This window comes from Pinus tabuliformis, chromosome 9 (assembly GCF_031772625.1).
Source record: "Pinus tabuliformis cultivar Carrire ecotype Pingquan chromosome 9, CPIR1, whole genome shotgun sequence".
Lineage (NCBI taxonomy): Eukaryota > Viridiplantae > Streptophyta > Pinopsida > Pinales > Pinaceae > Pinus > Pinus tabuliformis.
In genome coordinates, this window is record NC_142307.1 from 1,791,273,782 (window position 1) to 1,791,294,218 (window position 20,437).

Genomic DNA, 20,437 nt, shown 5'->3' on the forward strand with positions numbered 1-20,437 from the left:
TGTAGGTCTTCTAAACTAATAATTACTTATCATGATTTCTTAATTTAATATTTATTTCATTCACATTCATGATAGAGTAATTACACATAATATATTCAACAATACACTTCAGGATCATAAATACATAACTAAATAAACACAAGTATTTACCCTAGGAAAACCCACTTAGGGATTATCCTAGAAACCTTTACGATAGAGAATTTATTCAATAGACATACAACTAATTCACACTGACAACCCCGGTCACGCTTGGTCAGACTTCCCACCTAGACAAGTCAATTTTATCCTCAATAACTCTAGCTTAGTCTACTCTTGTAGGACTAAACTTCAACTTTCTTCTTCTCTCAGGATGGCACAATTATATTGCCTAGATAAACCTAGAAACTTTTCCACAAGCTTTTAATTTATCTACCTAAGATAAAGCTTCTTTACTTGTCTTAGATTTGACCTCTTCATCGATAAATCTTCTTTACTTGTCTCAAATTTGACCTCTTCACTTGCCACAAACTTGAATTCTTTGCTTTCCTTAAACAATCCAGGCTTCACTTGCCTTTGGTTGACCCTTTTGCTTCCTCAAATTGACTTCTTTGATTACCTCAAACTAACAAATCTACTTACTTTCGTAGGAGGAAAAAATCATCTGTATATATAGTCCTGAGAGGTTGAATGTGTTTGACAAAAGGGATAGGATATCTTGATTTCTTAGAAGGTCACCTTTAATTCTTTTGGGCCAAGAATGTTAATATTATAAATTCAAAATTTTTCTTTTAAAAAATAACATGAAGAACATGTCACATATTTTCTCTTTTGAGAATAGCATGAAGAACATGCTTTATATTTATCATTATAAATACATCAAGGAATAAAATATTAATTATGAAGATCGAACATAGCTACAAAATTCAAAACTTCCTCTTAGTTAGGGAGGTATTCATAATGACTATCTAGATGTTCTCATGTTGACAAATTTCTCTAAGAAAATGTTATAAAGATTCATCTGCATCAACATCACCCAATTACCATAATCTGGTCAACAACTTTCACACATGGTCAATCAACAACATAAACATCCAATTACCATAATCTAGCCAATAAATATGAGACATGATAAGTGATGAACATCGACAAGTTACCATAATTCCAATCAATACCTGTAAACTATGGCACATCCTCACCATAATACTTGTTGGTTATCTTGACACATGTTATATATTTAACATCAATTAGTCACCATGACTATGGTCATCACTTTTGACCCATGGAATGTTGACTAGTCCTCATTCACCATCATACTGATCAATGTCTTTGATTGAATGTGACACCCTAGGAACACAATCAATCCATTTGAGTAATCTGGTCCCAAATCCAAATGAATTATTCATGACCATGATGATAAATGACCTCATTCATCTATCTAGAGAGTAATCTAATTCCAATTATGAGCAATACCCACTCAACTAAATGATTTTGGGTTGCTCAGACCATTCTTCCAAAATCTAGTCAATATACTTGGCATAGCAAGAATGGTTATCCTTTACCAGACCATTCTCCCTAATCTAGTCAACATAATTGACACAAAAATAATGAACATCATCTATTGTACCATTCTCCTTAATTTGGTCAACATAGTTGATGTGAGGAGAATGTTTATCCCTAATGCTATTACTCTGGACCATTTTCCATGATCCTAGCCAACTTGACCCAGGGATTCTTAGGTCCCTACAATACTAGTGATTACTTGATTACTATTGCAGTTGTATCCCTTATTAGTATTGTTGTGCCCCTATTTTCCCCATATTGTTATTACTGTGCTCCATAGAATCCCTCTATTGTTATTTTTGTGCCTTTATATTATTATTGTTAGGTCGGCTAGGTTATATTATGACTCCTTAGACTCCTATATATAGAAAGGAGGTTTTATCATTTGAATCATCAAGGAATCATTCATTTGTGTAATATAAAGGAGGTTTCCCCCTTGAAGAGGCTGAATTCTAAGGCGTTGATCTATCTTTTCTATCTTTTTGTGAGCTAGTCTCATAACATTTGGGATCAGAGCTTTGGATTCTAGGGTTTCGCTGCTCCAAATAGGTCATCATGGAATTTTCGCTATAACTTTTTTTCTACAATGTTTCAGAAGTGAAAAAAATAACCGATTTGAGACTAAATCGTGTTGAACCTCGAATCCAAATTTCAGAGCTCTTCGCAATATATTTTTGGAGATATGATCTGAGGAAGTTGGTCCTTTTGCAGACTCCTAAATTACATTCCAAACATGTGACATGGGGAAAATATTCATAACTTTCTCTCTGAGCATCAGATTGAAATTTTGTAAGAAGTTGTAGAAAGAGGACAGACTATAGTTTCTTGTATATATTTTTCAAAGCCAAAGGTCAAAATAGGGACATGTGGCATGTCGTACAAGTTTGCTCTACTGAACTACTTTATAATCAGGTCACTGTGGGAGATTTGGTATAAATCTTCCTTGGACAATCCAATTTGGATCAGACTAGTGGCGTTGGAAAGAGGACATAGAGGGCTCCTGTAGATCACAATTTTAGAACTAGACAATTTGAAATTACAGAGATACATCAGAGGAAATATGGAGCTCCTACAAAGTGAAAAAAAGTGTGTATATTTTTTAAAGTTTTTTCTTAAGCTTGGTTTGGAAGATTATTTTGAAGGAATTCAAAGGGCATAATAGAGCCTTATTATAGATAATTGATTCCCTGAGGAAAGAAAATGCAAACACCTAGTAAGCAACCTGAAAGCTTTAGCATGACTCATGAAGAAGAGGAAGAAATACTACATGATATATAAAAATTACAAGACCAAGTGCAACAAATGTCACTCTCACAAAAGCTAAGAGAAGCTAAGATAAATGGTGTGGAATCTAAGATGAAGGGCGTGGAAGCTAATATGAATGGCGTGGAAGCTAAGATGGATGATTTAAAGATAGATTTGAAGAAAGATTTAAAGACAGACATGGCAGATTTGAAGACAGATTTGACAAATTTTCTACACGAAATAATTACTAATGGTGAAAGGGTAGTAAAGGAAACTCATGATGCAAAAAAAACAAATGTTAATGATTATTTCATAGACTCTAATGTTAGATCGAAGACCCACCATATTCCAAAAATCGATATGAGGAAGTTTGATGGCAAGGATCCCGCAACATGGATATTACAGATGGAGCAATTTTTCGATCTCAATAATGTGCAAAACACACAAAAGGTACATATTGCAACTTTATATTTGGAACCAAATTAGTTTGTATGGTATCAATGGCTTTGCTCTGGTAAACAAATTATCATTTGGGCAATTTTTACGGAAGAATTGACAACACATTATGAGGATACAAAAAGCAAAACTTTTTTTAGCCAATTAATAAGTCTCAAACAAAAGGGTTCAATAATGGAGCACATTGAGGAGTTCCAAAAATTGAAGATAAGGGTAAAAGATATTCCAGAGGAGCATAGGATTGATGTGTTCATAGGGACTTTAAAGGATAATATCCAACATGATGTTCGCCTTTGGGAACCTGATTCATTAGAGAAGACATTTAGGTTAGCAAGAAAAATGGAAAGCAGAATTATGGCAACCAAGAAGCATACCACTCACAACTATAAAGATGGAAGTGTTGTTGCCCCTAGTATTCCACAGCCTATAAGGTTGACACCATAACAATTGGAAGAGAAAAAATCAAAAGAGCTTTGTTACAATTGTGATGGCAAATACACTAAAGGTCATAAGTGTGCTGAGAAGAAATTATTCTACATAGATTGTGAAGAGGAAGAAGAAAAGGAGTAAGAAAGGTCAAAAGAAGAGGATATACTCCAAGAACAAATCCTAGATAAAGAAGAAATGAATCTGACCATATCTTGTAATGCATTGGCGGGAATTACCACTCCTCAAACCATCAAGATATAAGGAAAAATCAAGAAGAAAAGGTAATAGTGTTGATTGATTGAGGAAGTACCCACAATTTTATTCATTCTAAGGTAGCAAAAGAATTGAATTTCTTCCTATATCCAACAGCAGAGTGTCAAGTGATGGTTAAAAATGGAGGAGCAATAAATTTCTCTAGAAAGTGCCATAATATCAAGCTATCCATGGGAGAATATGTATTGACTAGCCCAATGCTTTCCATTCCAACAAGAGGTGATGATGTTGTACTAGGAGTCCAATGGCTACAATCCTTGGGTACAATCGCTTTTAATTTTCAATAAGTTTTCATGAAACTTTTTGCAGAAGGAAAGGAAGTTGAATTAAGGGGTATTACAAGGAAACTGGGAAAGATAATCAGCTTTAACTGTATGACAAAGCTTCTAAGAAAGGAACAAAGAGGTGTAATTGCACAATTATGTTCAGTAGATGTTTCCACATCAAAATCATCTATTTCTCCAGATCTCCAAAAATTCTTATACAATCATTCCAAGGTATTTGAGACTCCCAAAGGTCTCCCACCTATTCATGATCATGATCATGCTATTCATCTGATTCCAGGAAGTGTTCCTCCAAACATTAGGCCGTACAGATACCCCTATGCCCAAAAGGGTGAAATTGAACGTATGGTGGAAGAAATGCTAGAGGTTGGTATAATTCAACCTAGTCAAATTTCTTTCTCTACTGTAGTAATATTGTGCACAAGAAGGATGGATCATGGTTCATGTGTCCGGATTATAGGGAGGTCAACAAGCTCACTATTAAAGATAAGCTTCCCACTCCTATCATTGATGAATTACTGGATGAATTGCATGGATCAATTTACTTCACCAAGTTGGATATTCGTTCAGGATATCATCAAATCAGAATGAAGACTAAAGACATTCCGGAAATAGCATTTAGAACTCATGAGGGTCATTATGAATTTTTCGTCATGCCTTTTGGTCTTACCAATGCACCTTGTACATTTCAAGGTTTGATGAATTCCATTTTCAAACCCTTCCATAGAAAATTTGTGTTAGTATTTTTTGATGATATACTAATCTACAACAAGTCTTGGAAGGATCATGTTGAACATGTTGACAGGGTGCCACAACTATTGGAGGAGAAACAATTATATGGAAAAAGATCCAAATGTTTCTTTGGAGTAAAAGAGGTGGAATATCTGGGTCATATTGTGTCTCATCAAGGAGTTAAGGTAGACCCTAGCAAAATTAAAGCCATTAAGGAATGGAAAATACCCACATCCATAAAGCATCTGCGAGGATTTCTCGGGTTGACAAGGTATTATCGCAAGCTTGTTAAGAATTATGGGAGAATAGTAGCACCTCTAACAACATTATTGAATAAAGATGCATTTCAATGGACTCTAGAAGCAACAAAGGCCTTCAAACATCTTAAAGAGGCAATGTGCCAAGCACCGGTCTTAGCTACACTAGACTTCACAAAAACCTTTATTGTGGAATGTGATGCTTCAGGAAATGGAATTGATGCTGCTTTAATGCAAGATGAAAGACTAATTTCTTTCAAAATTCATCCAATCAAGGGAAAGTTTTTACACAAAGCTATTTATGAGGAGGAAATGTTGGCAATACTACTACACCTAAGAAATGGTGACCCTACCTAATGGGAAGACACTTCAAGGTAAAAACGGATCATGATAGCCTTAAATAATTTTTAGAACAAACATTATCCTCTGAAGAGCAACAAAATTGGGTCACAAAGATGTTGGGTTATGACTTTGAAATCATCTACAAAAAGGGGAAGAAAAATGTGGTGGCAGATGCACTCTCAAGAAAGGATGAGGATGTGGAAGCATTGTTGTGCGCCATTTCTATTATCCAACAAGATTGGATAAACGAAGCAAGGGAGGAATGGAAGAATTATAAAGGAGTGTGGGCACTTATTCAAAAGTTACAACAAGATTCCAGTACATTTGATACATTTAGCCGGCAAAATGATTTTTTATGGTACAAAGATTGCTTATACCTCTATAAGAATTCCAACTCAAACAAAAGATTCTTATGGAATTGCACACTTCTCCCTTAGGAGGGCACTCAGGATTTTTAAAAACTTACCATAGGGTTAAGAAGGATTTTTTTTGGGATGGGCATAAATCAGATATTCGAAATTTTGTGGCAGAATGTTTGGTTTGCCAACAAAATAAAGTTGAAACAATTAAGACCCTGGGTCTATTACAACCTTTATCCATTCCAAGCCAACGTTGGGAGGAGTTTTCAATGGATTTTATTACAGGTTTAGCCAAGTCTGAGGGAAAGAGTGTCATCATGCTGGTAGTTGAAAGACTTACCAAGTATGCACACTTTTGTGCATTATCGCATCCATTTAAAGCCAGTACAGTTTCTACTGCATTTATCGAAACAATTCAAAAGCTACATGGAAATCCAAAGATTATTGTAAGTGATAAATACCCCATTTTCAGTGGAAATTTTTGGACAGAATTATTTTATTGTCTCGGTACTCAGTTAGCTCATAGCTCATCTTATCATTCTCAATCTGATGGGCAAACTGAGATATTAAACAAATGTTTGGAAGGATATCTTCGTTGCTTTGTATCTGATAAATAGACACAAAGGGTGAAATGGTTGCCTCTGGCTGAATGGTGGTACAACACTTCTTTCCATACAACAACAAAAATGACCCCATTTATGGCACTTTATGGATATCAGCCACCATCCATCACATCATATTTAAGAGAAAATTCTAAGGTTCAAGCAATGGAACATCACATCGAGCACCAACAACAAGTCCTCCAACTCTTAAAGGATAACCTCGTGTTGGCGCAGAATAGAATGAAACAATAGGCAGATCAACATCGCAGCGAAAGAAGTTTTGATATAGGTGATTGGGTATTCCTACGACTACAACCATATAAACAAATGTCCCTCAAGAAAGCTAAGAAGGATAATAAATTATCACCAACGTACTATGGTCCGTACAAGGTGTTGCAAAAGATTGGTACTATGGCATACAAATTGGAGCTTCCTGCAGCTTGTCGAGTGCACCCAGTTTTCCATGTTTCATGTTTAAAGAAGGTCATAGGTGACAAGCTCCCAGTTAAAAAAATATTGCCAGAACTTGACGAGGAAGGAAAAATTATATTGGAACCGGAAGTAGTCACAGAAATAAGAGCTCGACAGCTACGAAATAGATAAATTTCATAGTATCTCATCAAGTGGAAGAACTTATCCGCTGAAGATTCCACATGGGAGGATGAGAATTTTATACATAAGCATCCAGAACTACTCAAGCGTTGAGGAAAACACTTTTTTGAAGGAGAGGGGCACGTTAGGTCCCTAAAATACTAGTGATTACCCCATTACTATTGTAGTTGTATCCCTTATTAGTATTATTGTGCCCCTATTGTTCCCATATTGTTATTACTCTGCCCCGTAGAATCCATCTATTGTTATTTTTGTGCCTTTATATTATTATTGTTAGGTTGGCTGGGTTATATTGTGATTCCTTAGACTCCTATATATAGAAAGGTGGTTTTGTCATTTGAATCATCAGGGAATCATTCATTTGTGTAATGTAAAGGAGGTTGGCCCCTTGAAGAGGTTGAATTCTAAGGTGTTGATCTATCTTTTCTATCTTTTTGTGAGTTGGTTTCATAACAGGGATAAAGACTATCTTGGATGCTGCAATTTCATTGCTCCCTCTTGTTGAGAAAGACACTATTAATTACTCCAAGATTGTCCTTGAAGTACGTAGACTTCATCCTAGGACAAAGGCTTTGTCAACAATTTGCTTGACTGTACATTGCTTCTTTCTATACCATGTATAGGTACTAGATCTCACTGTGCTTCAACATGTAATCGTGGTCATCACCTACACCTGATCAAGAAAATCCTGTAGGTAGCCTACGAATCCATACTACTTCTCAATTTTCCAATTGAACTGCAATATACGCAGCCTCTACAACATTGAGTGTGACATATGACTACTTCCAAATCATCGAAAAAATCATAATGGAGCTGAAATTGAAGTAGTATTTTTGAGGAACTCTTTCTATCTTTAGCACTCTTTGAATCTTTGATTCCTTTTAGTTTTACTTCGACAGATCCATCACCACAACTACTTTCATATCACCTTGACTAGTTGCTCCCTCTCACACAAAAATGTATCATGTTGTGGTAATTTTGGCTGCTCTCTTAGCGTGATAGACCATAATCTCGAACTCGAAGGTCAACTCCCTCTCATTGCTCCCTTTCTTGTAGAGGCAATTCCTTCTAGCACAACTGCTCCCTATGACACATGAGTTCTTATGATTCTGCTAGAGGCAAATCAAATTGGATCTACCTTTATACAAAAAACCAAAATTACCAAGCCCAATGTGTATGATTTTGATCATACAGCACCTTCTTCAATCACAATACTTCTTCTCACGTATTTCAAATCCCTAAGGTAGATATATGTACACTTATTCTTCCTTAATTAGTTTATTTATAAAAATGATCTTTGCAACCACCTGGTACAATTTTCAAAGAAATGATAACAATTCTAATAGTCATGTACCTAACAACTAAAGTAAACATATTGTCATGATCCTCTCCCTGTTTATGGGAGAACCTTCTATTCTCAACTCTTATTTTTTACTTGTCTATGCTACTATATGTTGCACACTAGATCTTGTAGATCCATTTGAAAGTCACCATTTACTTCACTTTAGTACAATCAACATATAATTCAAACTTGCTGGAATGTTCGCTCCCTTTGAACTTAGATCTCATGTAATACAATACACATCACTGATTCTAGGAAATTCCTCTTGTCATCCACTTTTCTTCATTCTTCCACTACTTCCATCTATTACTAGAGTCTAGGCGACCTTTACTATGTAACTGTAATCCTCACTAGGAGGACATGGAAGAATAATTACAAAAGAGCAAAGGATAAAAAGACAAGAGAATAATTGACACAAAAAAAACAATATAATCAAATAAGAGAGATATAAAATACTTATCTTTTGAGGATAGTAATGTCAGCTCCCTCTTGATATTACGCTTTTTGTAACTTTATCAACCTCATCCTCATCATGAACATGATGTCATTCCTTCCTTGTATGAGCTAGGGTTTCTTCTTTCAATGGAAACATTAATCTAGGTTTATCTCTAGGGTTTACTCCACAAATCGTAGGGTTCTTATATCCGAGACTTCTAGTCTTCTAAACCCTTGATTTTCAAAAATCCATTTTATAAATTTTGCAAGTCTAACGAACTTTGTAATGTACCAATTATTATTTCCATATTTCTGAGAAAAAAATCAATAATATGTTAGACATAGACAAATATTAAGGATCTTAAATAAATGTGAGATATCTTCCTTAAGAGAGAATAGTTGATTACTGCTTCAACACTACTTGCAATGGTAATTTCACAAATATGTATTGTTATTTAAACATTGATTTTGAATTTTCAACCCAAGAGCTTATCTTTTATCATCAATTTCTGCAATGCATATTTCTAGGACTTTTACTCAAGAGGGAAAGGTGTTAATGTTTTGTAACAATGTCATGCTACTAGACATATTCAGAAATACAATGTAGTGAGGAAAAACATAGAACCCCAAAGATTTAGCATATACAAATGTCACTTAAGATAGAAATTTCAAATGGTTCATTTCTTATATGCATGTACAGTTACCTAAGATATATTTCGAGGGAAGGATTATATCAATATAACCATACTTACAATGTAACAATGCAAGACATATCACTTAGGAATTAAATTACATAATTCTAGCTTCACTTGTCTCATTTCATTCCTACATATAACTCAACATCATCGTACTGTGTATGCATTTTTGCTTCGTGGTCAAAATAGAACATGGATTTTTTGTTGTTGTATCATATTGGATATCATACCCAACTCATTTCCCTCTCGTAATTACATAGATCACTACACAAGTAATCGCTCAATTCCTTTATAAGCTTCAACAAAAAAGGTTACTTGGGATAAAGAAAGAAACTCAACCTTTTCAACAATCATTGTTCCAACAATTTATTTTTCGTTAAGAGCTCGAACAACGATTTCATGGTGGTATGGTTCAAATAATTAGAAGTATAGCCCTTTTGTTTTGTGTTGGCTTTCATATTTGTTACTTCTTGTTCACTGAATATGTTCTTAGTTTGGGGTTGGAGATAAGCATAAAATATGTCTTAGCAGTACATCATTTCGAAAGGTATTTTTATAGGATATGACTCCAAGAGATGTCCAAATGAGTTTGCAACAAAACTTATATTTAATGGGCCACAAAGGATAAATAAAACAGTCCTAGAGGTCTTCTCGATATTTATTAAACACAATTTAATGATTTCACCCTCTCTCCACAGATGCAAAGAGAATTGATAGATTTCCTAAAATAATCTCTGCCTTTGTACTTTCTAAAATAAAGAGTCCTTCAATACCTGAGGTTTATTCCTCTATCATAAACTTTGAGGCTTCTTACACTAATATAGGTTTTTAGGCCTTCTTGCAACCATATTCGACCTCTAAGGAATTCATACTTTTGGGGAACTTCAGATTGAGCCATAACCTCAAATAATATTGACCTTACCACTGACTTTTTTTCCTGTAGAAGATGCATTAAGACATAGGTTTTCAGACTTATAATATTGAACAAAGGCACAAACATATCTTTGGTATATACTTGTTTTTGTTGCAAACAAATTTCAATGAAGAGGATATCTTGAAGGCTTCCCTTATAACATAGATCTGATATCATGTTGATTTTTTTGTAGGTTTTCTTAACTAATAATTACTTATTGTGAGTTCTTAATTTAATATTTATTTCATTCACATTCATCATAAATATTACACAAAATATATTCAACAATATAAATTAAGACCATAAAGAGACAACGAAATTAGGAACACAAGCATATACCCTACGAAAACCCACGTGACGGAAAACCCAAACAACCTTTTCTGTAGAGAAATTATTCAAGTTAATAGATATACATCTAAGTCAAACTTAAAGTCAAATTGTCAGCCCTAGTCACATTGGTTAAAGTGGCCACTTAGAAAATTCAATATGCTCCTCAAAAAAATAGCCTAGTCTTCTCTAGTTGGACCGAACTTCGACCTTCTTCTTCTCTCATGAAGGCTTAGTTCTATGTCCTAGATAAACCTAGAAACTTTGCCATGTGTTCATCTTTTATTTTCCTAAGATAAATCTTCTTTTCTTGTGTCATATTTGACTTCTTTTCTTGCCACAAACTTGCCTTCTTCCCTTGCGTCAAACAGTCCTCTTCCCTTGCTTTACACTGACTCTTTACTTGCCTCAGAGTAACCTCTTTTCTTTCCTCAGACTGACTAAGTCTCTTGCTCTTGGAGGAGGATGAAATGGTGTGTATATATATTGCCTTGAGAGGCCTAATGAGTGTGATAAAAAAGCCAGGACCACCATACTTTTTAGAAGGTCGAGTTTAAGTTTTTGGGGCCAATAAATTCAATATTATAAATTCAAAATTTCTCTTTTAAAAATCAACCTGAAAAACAGATAACATATTTTCTCTTTTAACAATAACATGAAAAACATGCTTTATATTTATCATTATAAATACCTTAATAACTAAAACATAAATATGAAGACCAGCTATGGCTACAAAATTATGAAGACCAGCTATGGCTACAAAATTCAACATAGTTGACTATAATTTACTAAAGAAAAATGACAACCGTATACTTTTGAAAACCCATGGACTAGAGGTCGAGATATATATAAAATCGTGAAGCTTACCCATTAAATGTTCGCCACCGGCTGGGCTGTATCTACAACGTGGACTGTTTGACCAATGAAGCATTGTGATGTGAATCTATTCAGTTCAACCCATGAGCATGTATACAAGATAATTCGTTAGGTTCCACACTTGTTTGATGTCCCACATTCTGGGTTGATTACAATTTGGTTCGAGTGCAATTGGAATTGTTTTGTTTTAACACTATGGTTGAGTTCCCGTGGTTACAATTCATCTGGTTTGAGGTTTTTTAAACTGTCATTGCAGATATTCCAGTTATATATTTAGATCATTGTTTTGGTTATATTCGCATTGCGGGTCTAGTTGGAACAATGCAACTCTACTTTGGTGGTTCAGTCAGTTATGGTTATGACGTAAATCAATGACGACAGTCAGGATTTTGATAGTATATGTTGCGGAATTTCAAATATTAAGTTTGTTTATTCATATAACAAGTTTCCAGTCCATTTGGTATATAGTTTGATGAAAACCGTGAATCCATATAGAAGATGAATTGCAAGCTGGGCTTGATTGATTATAAGGCAAACCCATCGGACCATCGCGGACATTAAATATCAACGATGTGTGAATGATATTTTGACCACGAAAATGGAGTCAAAATTATAGTTGGTTCATATCTATTCATGAATCCTTTCAACGTGCTGACACCGGTCATGGGATGATTGCATGTCACCTTTACGTTCAAGCCAATTTAATTATAATATATAACTGAGGTCTCAGTTTCAAGGCCTTTGGTAGTGGCAGCGGCTAACCAGCTTGCCATAGGGCATTAAATGCCCGGGGAGATGCCATAGGGCATTAAATGCCCGGGGAGATGTAGGCTGGATAGCCCGATAACACGCGAATTCCCATTTCTTATTTAATGCCCAATCTCCCCGCTCGCGTGTTATCGGGTTATCCAGCCTGCATCTCCCCGGGCATTTAGTGCCCTATGGCAGGCTGGTTAGACGCTGCCTTTGGTAGTAAGGTACGTTGACCTTTAGAGTCCATTCTATCACATAGTTAGTAGTTGATGGTGACCAACATTGGAATTTGGTAGACCAGTCGGAAAGAATTCTTTTGTAGAGCATTTAACATATAACATAGTTTATATTGAGTCCATTCTATCGCACAGTTAGTAGTTGATGGTGACCAACATCGGAATTGGGTAGACCAGCTTGAAAGAGTTCTTTTGTAGAGCATTTAATGTATAATATAGTTTATTTAATATATAATATAGTTTAGTTGGCTTATATTGAGTTTTCGAAGTCAATGTCGATCTAAATTGAAACCGAAACCTTGTAAAAGGAATGGAAAACTTTGTTGATGTATATTTAGCCGAAAGTTTACTATTTCAACTTAAGGTGGATGAGGATATTTTGACCTTTTTCTTTTAGAAAATTTAGTTAGTAGTTGATGGTGACCAACATCGAAATTCCGTAGACCAACTAGAAAGAGTTCTTTGGTAGAGCATTTAACGTATAATATAGTTTATATTGAGTCCATTCTATTGCATAGTTAGCAGTTGATGGTGACCAACATCAGAATTCGGTAGACAAGCCGGAAAGAGTTCTTTTGTAGAGCGTTTAATGTATAATATAGTTTATTTAATATATCATATAGTTTAGTTGGGTTATATTGAGTTTTTTAAGCAAATTTCGATCTAAATTGAAAACTGAAACCTTGTAAAAAGAATGGACAACTTTATTGATGTATATTTCGCCGAAAGTTTACTATTTCAACTTAAGGTGGATGAGGATTTTTTGACATCTTTTATTTTTTTCATTTTTTTTATTGGCGACCTAGATTGATTCTCAAAGTAATATGCTCAGCATATGTTTCGTCTGAATGCTTATTAATGATTGTAGTGTGTTAGAGAGTTTGTTAGGTTGCATTGACTTTTATAAATTAAAAAAAAATTATGTGCGAACACCCACCAATTTGAGGGATTTTCAAAGCATACCTAATTATAGAAAAATTGTCTTATATCTTGGTTGAGGAAAATAGAAACTCTTCAACACTTTTTCTTTTTATCAAATCCTGTGATTCTTAAGCGTTAAGTAAAATCAAAGTTAATAATAATATTTTTGTTGCAATAGTTAATTTTTTTTTTGTTGCAATAGTTTTTTTTGTTATATATTTATCAATGGTAGATACAAATAAAGTATGCGGCTCTATCAACCACATTAATATTTTTAATGTGGTTGTACTAGTTGATGATCAAAAGCACTATTGTATGTTTTGAAGGCTTATGAGTAGATTGCTGTGGTTTTGAGTTTATGGAAGAAATATGTTTCAAGATGAATCTTGTGAGACCATATTTGTTGGAGTAGAGTATGGAAAAACGATGATACTAGGACCATTGACAACATTAATTGGAGAAGTGGTTATGAAGTGCAATGATTAGGTGCAGTGACAGAGCTAGGTGGTCATTGTGATCTATTATATTCATTTGTCTTTGTTTTTTAACGGTGGCTGCATGGTGCAAGGAGGAGATTGAAGTCTCCCATGGGTTTGTGCCTGAAAAATAATTTAGGGTGGTAGGGTGGGGCCAAAGCAACATATTGAAGCTAGAAGGGTGTTAGAGCATCCTTCTTGTTGGTGTCGATAAATCCAGGGTGTTGGTGCATCCTTTTAGTAGGAGCTAATAAAACTAGGGGGTTGGTGCCTCCTTTTAGTTGGTGCTATAGAATTTTGGAAGTTGGTGCTTCCTATTGATGTAAATTTTAATAAATATATTAAAAGTGTTCGGTGTTTTTCTCCCATTTTGGTTTTCATGTAAAAATATCTTGTGCATTATGCGTGTTGTTGTGCATTGTTGAATGATATTTTTAACTGTTAATGTTTACATGATATTATTTAAATGGTAAAAAGTGCCCAATACTGATTCAACCCCCCTCTCACTATTGGATAACGTTCCAACATATGTTACATGGCTCTTGATGGATATTTATTATTAGTGTGATGCTTGCTAGGCTAGGATATGATTTGCTATGTGTTCAACAACTTGGTTCTGACATTGTGGAATATAAGAGAATATACTGTTGTCAAAAATTGTAATAAACACTTGGCATGTAGGTATATTCTAAATAGGAAATCATTATGAACCTAAAAGTTGTGGTTTAATGGGGTGATAAAAATATGGGAGTCAAGGAGCACATGTACATGTTGAATTCCAAGGTCGATGGTATCAACTAATAGACATATGAAAACGTCACAATTGGCATGATTGTTAATGGCTAGCATAATGTCAACTCCATATATGTGTGTGGAGTAGGATATGATTGGGGGAGTAAATGGCCCAAACTGTCAATGCTAGGTTTCGAGTCCATTGAGAAGCACCACCTGTGAAATTAAGGAAATAAATTAGTGGATGATCCATTTATGAAGACATGAAACCTAAGATCATTGAGAGGTTCATTAGGCTAACAACACATAACCAACACCAAAAAATGTTTATACAAAAATAAATAAGGTAAAACAACCTTTACCATTATGTATGAAACTTTTTGAGGCAGAGCCCATTGACGGGGTTTTTGAGACATGTTCCATCGGGCTTAGAAAGGATAGATGCCCCTTTAAGGAGGCGATGATTTATAATGTATGGCCCTTTCCATAATGTCTCAAAATTCCAAAGACATAAGGCTTAATTGAAGACATTGTAATGAAGGACTAAGTTCCCTTTATTAAAGACTTGAGAGTTAACATGGTTGTGTTCCAGTGAAGTGCACCGATCTTTGTTGGCATTTTCTAGCTAAATGTGGCAGTTTTTTGAATAGATTGGTATCTGGGAGGAGTTCAATCATAGTATGAAAAATGGGGATCTTGCATTGTATAGGTAGAACTACTTCAAACCTGTGCATGAAGTGGAAGGGAGTGAACTGGTGGAGGTTTTTACCAATGTAAGGTATGCCCATCAAGCCAAGAATAACATGTGATGCCAATTGGTTTTATGTTTGTTAACCATATGTTGCAACATTATTTTCACTACTTTGTTAGAAAATTTGATTAGCCATTGGATTAGGGATAGTGTGGTGAAGCAAATTCATGGATGAAGCTAAGGAGAGAAGAGAGTTGGTAGAACACCTCATTCTAAATAAAATTGTTGTGGTCAAAGACTACTTCCATGGGGATACCAAACCATGTAATAATACATTTCAAGAAAACTTAGGTTATAGTGTTTATTATGCTATTGAATGTGGGAATGACATCAACCCAGTTGGGAAAGTAGTTGATGACAATTGCTATGTATTTATGATAATTTTTGGATGGTGGATTGTAATTCATGAAATCAATGTCCATTTGTAGAAGCGGCATGCTGAAATAATAAGATGTAATGGAGATGGAGAAGGTCATGTCATATGGGCATAGAGCCAATGCCTTCTGCATCGTTTGACTACTTGAATGCAATATCAAAAAATTGAAGGCCATAAATAACCAGAAATAAATATTTTCTAAGTAATTTATATATGAGAGATATGTCCACAATAGTCCCTACTATGGAAATCATTTCATACTCATTCGACTTCTTTGAAAGTAAGGCATCGATGTAAAATTGTATCAACACTACATTCATAGAGTACAAATCCACTAATGAGGTAGTGAGGTGCTTGATGTCAAATGCACCATTGATTATATCATAAGAGATGAGTAGTAAACTTTTAGGTTTGTAGATAAGCAAGAATATTTCCCTACCAAGGATCATGAGATGAAATAATGAAGAGGTGTTTGTTGGGGAATGTTTGGTAAACTTGTGGATGTTTGGTATCTAAAAGTAACTCTATGATGAATTCTATGAGTATCAATGCCTTATTTCTCTTGGGAAAGGAAAACATGAGGTAAAATTGGTGAAGAATGACAATCCATTGGAAGAATTTATGTTTTTTCATTCCATGTATAAGCAATTATTGCATGGGATTCCAACTTGTGACTACATTCATAGTCTTGAATATAATGTAATGTCATAGCTTTTGGATTGTGTGCACTAATGCAAGGATGATTTTTTCATATGGCTCATAATTAAGAGCTTGTATTGTTAGTCATCACCTTCTTGGACTAACACCCCTACGATGTTGATATATAAGGATGAGATGTCAAGGATATAGTCTTTATTATATTGAATAAGACTTATCAATGGTGCTTTTGATAATTCATCCTTTAATGAGTCAAAACATTTGTGTGCTTGGTCATCCGATTGAAAATTTATATCCCAATGAAGAAGATAGAGAAACCCATGAGTGAACCTGGCATAGTGATCTAGGGGGATCCTCAAAATTCTCAAATTTCAATAGTCTCATATGTTCATGAAACTGACACCAAGTCGAAGAGCTCATCACACTGATTTTGGTGGTATATTTAGTTTTTAGAATGTCCTCCATATGAGGGAGGAAAGACACTGAACTTTTGTTGAAACATGTAAAAAAGGGAGCCAGAGTAGGCCAATTGGCAATGCTAGAGTAGGATAGGTGGTAGCATGAGAGCAGGGAAGGTGGTAGTAGGGACACGTGGCAGCAGGTCTCACCCATAGGTCAAAATATCCAGTAGTGGGTCGAGCCCACAACCATCGGGTCGACAACCCAAAGCTTTACCAACAGACCATGACTTCACTTAGTATAACAAGGGTGCAAGCTTATATTTAAAGGTGCACTGAATTGACTATAATGGAAATGGTTGGCAAAGCCCACCATATCCGATGGCTTGGCAAACCCTCAGTTTGTTTTAACACCATTGCCAAATGTGTGAACACCATTCTAAACTTGGCGCAAAGAAATCATAATACAATGACTATATACCAAAGTTTAATATACATATGTTACCTCGAATCCCACGTGGAATTTTTAATACATCATTGAATTCTATTGTTATACTATGGTTATATAACATATGGTTCATGGAGATTCATTTATTGATTCATCGGTATTGTTATATTATATTAAAACTTTGGTGATAGACATATATCATATATATGGCACGGTATGTTAATTAACCAACACTTAAATACTATGTTAATTCATGTTATTGTAATCAAATCTTGGGAGTCCACGGGTTTGACCCCATGACCTTCCCAACGGTTATAAAAGAGTTTACAACTGTGCCATTGGTAGAGGGAGTTATAAGGAGTTCAATCTGTAATTGTTTTGAATAGTGCATGTAAATTCCTTTTGAGACATATCTTTTCCAATATTGGGCCTTTTTCTAATCTGAAAGTTGTGTTGGAAAGTTGAGGCAAAAGCCTATCAGTTGACAGTAGCCATTGATGTTTGTGAGCATATTCCGAAATGGTGAATTTTGATGTAAAGAGATTTTATGAGCATTTTCAATACATCAAACGCCCATTGGAGGTAGACACGGAGTTGTAGTCCAGGAGGGACAAACTCCATCATCAAATTTGTTGTGTTTTCTTCTTATTTGTGCTATTCATGGTTGATTTCAGATTTCAAGTTTTAAGTTTAAAGCACTTAAAAATCAATTTTCCTCCTTTATTCACTTAAAATCAACCTTAGTTAATATTTTTTGAAATTGTGAAAATAGTCAATTCCTCTATTTTTTGTTCATATTTTGGTATCAGAGAAAGGTTGATCATGTATAAGTAGGATATTTGCCAATGTGAATGTTGACTATATTCAGGTTGCAATGTGGAGAAGGGAAACTTGAGAAGATAAATCCAGAGATTGGAAAGAGGAAAGTCCTCAAAATTTGAAGATGGGAGAATCAAATGAAGGATAAGCTCCTGAAGCAAAGGTTGTTGGTGAGGAGAAATTTCAACAAATGTTCCTTAATATGCAAAGGATTATTGCGAAACTTTATGAAGACAAGAAGACTAGAGATGCAACTTCATCTTCTAAAGGCATGAAAGATAAAATGGAAAGGAAAAAGTGGACGGTAATGAACCTCCTTATCCTCCATCTTCATCTTCTTCTTCTTTATTCTCTTATCATTCATGTTTAGATTCAGACTCAAAAAAGAAACCAAAGAAATCTCCTTTTTTGAACCTTGATGTGAAGTTTGAATTGACAATATATGATGGTGAAATGAATCCTGAAAAGTTAGATAATTGGATAAAGAAACTTGAGGTGTAGTCTAGAATTCAAAATGTTGTTGATGAATCTGCAAAAATTTAGTTAGCTACACTTCGAATGGGAGGAACAACTTTGATTTGGTGGGAAAGTAAAACTCAATCAGATTCGAAACAAAAAGGTAAAATTATCTCCTCATGGTCTAAGTTTGTTAAATCTCTTAGAAAGAAATTCTATCCTTTAGGATATATGCAACAGGCTGTAATGGATTGGCAACATTTAAGGCAAGGTAAAGGATAGAGTGTGCAAGAGTTTACTCAGGAATTCAGGAAAAAGGGATTAGAACTTAATGTTCCATTAAGCACATGGGAAACTTTGTTAAAGTATATTGGAAATTTGCATTCTTATTTGCGAGATACATTGCTTATGTTTAATCCAACTACCTTTGATGAAGTGTGTGAACAAGCCATTCATATTGAATCAGGTGGAAGACCTTTCCAATCAAACTTTTCAAATAAACCATTCAAGCATTCATAGAACAAATATTCCAAAGACGACAAGGGAAAGAGTAAGTTGAAAGGGAAGAAATCAACAACAACAAAGAAGGAAGAACAAAGGCCTACTTGTACTCATTGGCAGGGGGTTGGACATGATGACTCCAAATGTTCGATGCTTCATCCCGAACTTAAACCAAAGAAGTTCTTTAAGAAGAACAGTGAAATGAAAGCTAATGTTGCAGTCCAACAGGATTTGGGATCTGACTCTGGTGATGAAAATAAGATTACTGCTATGGGTTTAACATGTATTCCTTTTGAAACTAGCTCTAGTTCTACTTGTTCTACATCTTCTTCAAAATATAATAATGTGATTGAAGAAAAAAAGAGAGTCGAATTGTTTCACATAAGGATAAAAACTAAGCACACTAAAATAGACACATTATTCTATAGTGGATCAAAAAAGAGAAAAATATTCTAAGGAACTAGAAAGGAAATTTGGGTTGGAAACTAAGAATCATCCAAAACCATACCCCTTAGGATTGTTTTAAGAAAATACTCAGATGCAAGTCACAAAAAAATGTCGATTAAGGTTTGCAGTTACAACTAATTTTGTTGATGAATTTGAGCTAGATTTGATTCCTTTGGATATATGTTGAGCTGTGTCGGGTAGTCCGTATCTTTATCATAAAGATTCCATATTTCATAGAAAGGAGAATAAGTATCATCTCTTTAAATATGGAATTGAATACATTGTCAGAGCACATAAAATTAAGAAAAACTTGGATTTAATCAATGTTAGTCAGATGACAAGGTTAATAAATTCAAGTAAAGAGTTTATTCTCATGATTGTTAAAGAACAACCTAAAGATAAGTATGATGCTTTTCAAGGGTGTGATTCTTAGTTTAAGAACAAATTGGTTGAAATAGTAGATTCTTATAAAGAATTGTTTAAAGAACCAAAATATTTACCTCCAAAACATGAAATACAACATGAGACTAACCTTCAATCTAATGCCCCTTTCCTGAACATTCCCATGTATCGTATTTCAATCATAGAGAATAAAGAGATTAAGAAACAAATTCAGGAATTGGTTGATAAAGGCTTTATTCGACATAGTTTTTCTCCATGTGGATCACCAATCATATTAGCCCCAGAGAAAGATGGAACTTGGAGAAGGTGTGTTGATTTTAGATCCTTAAACAAAATCACCATTAAG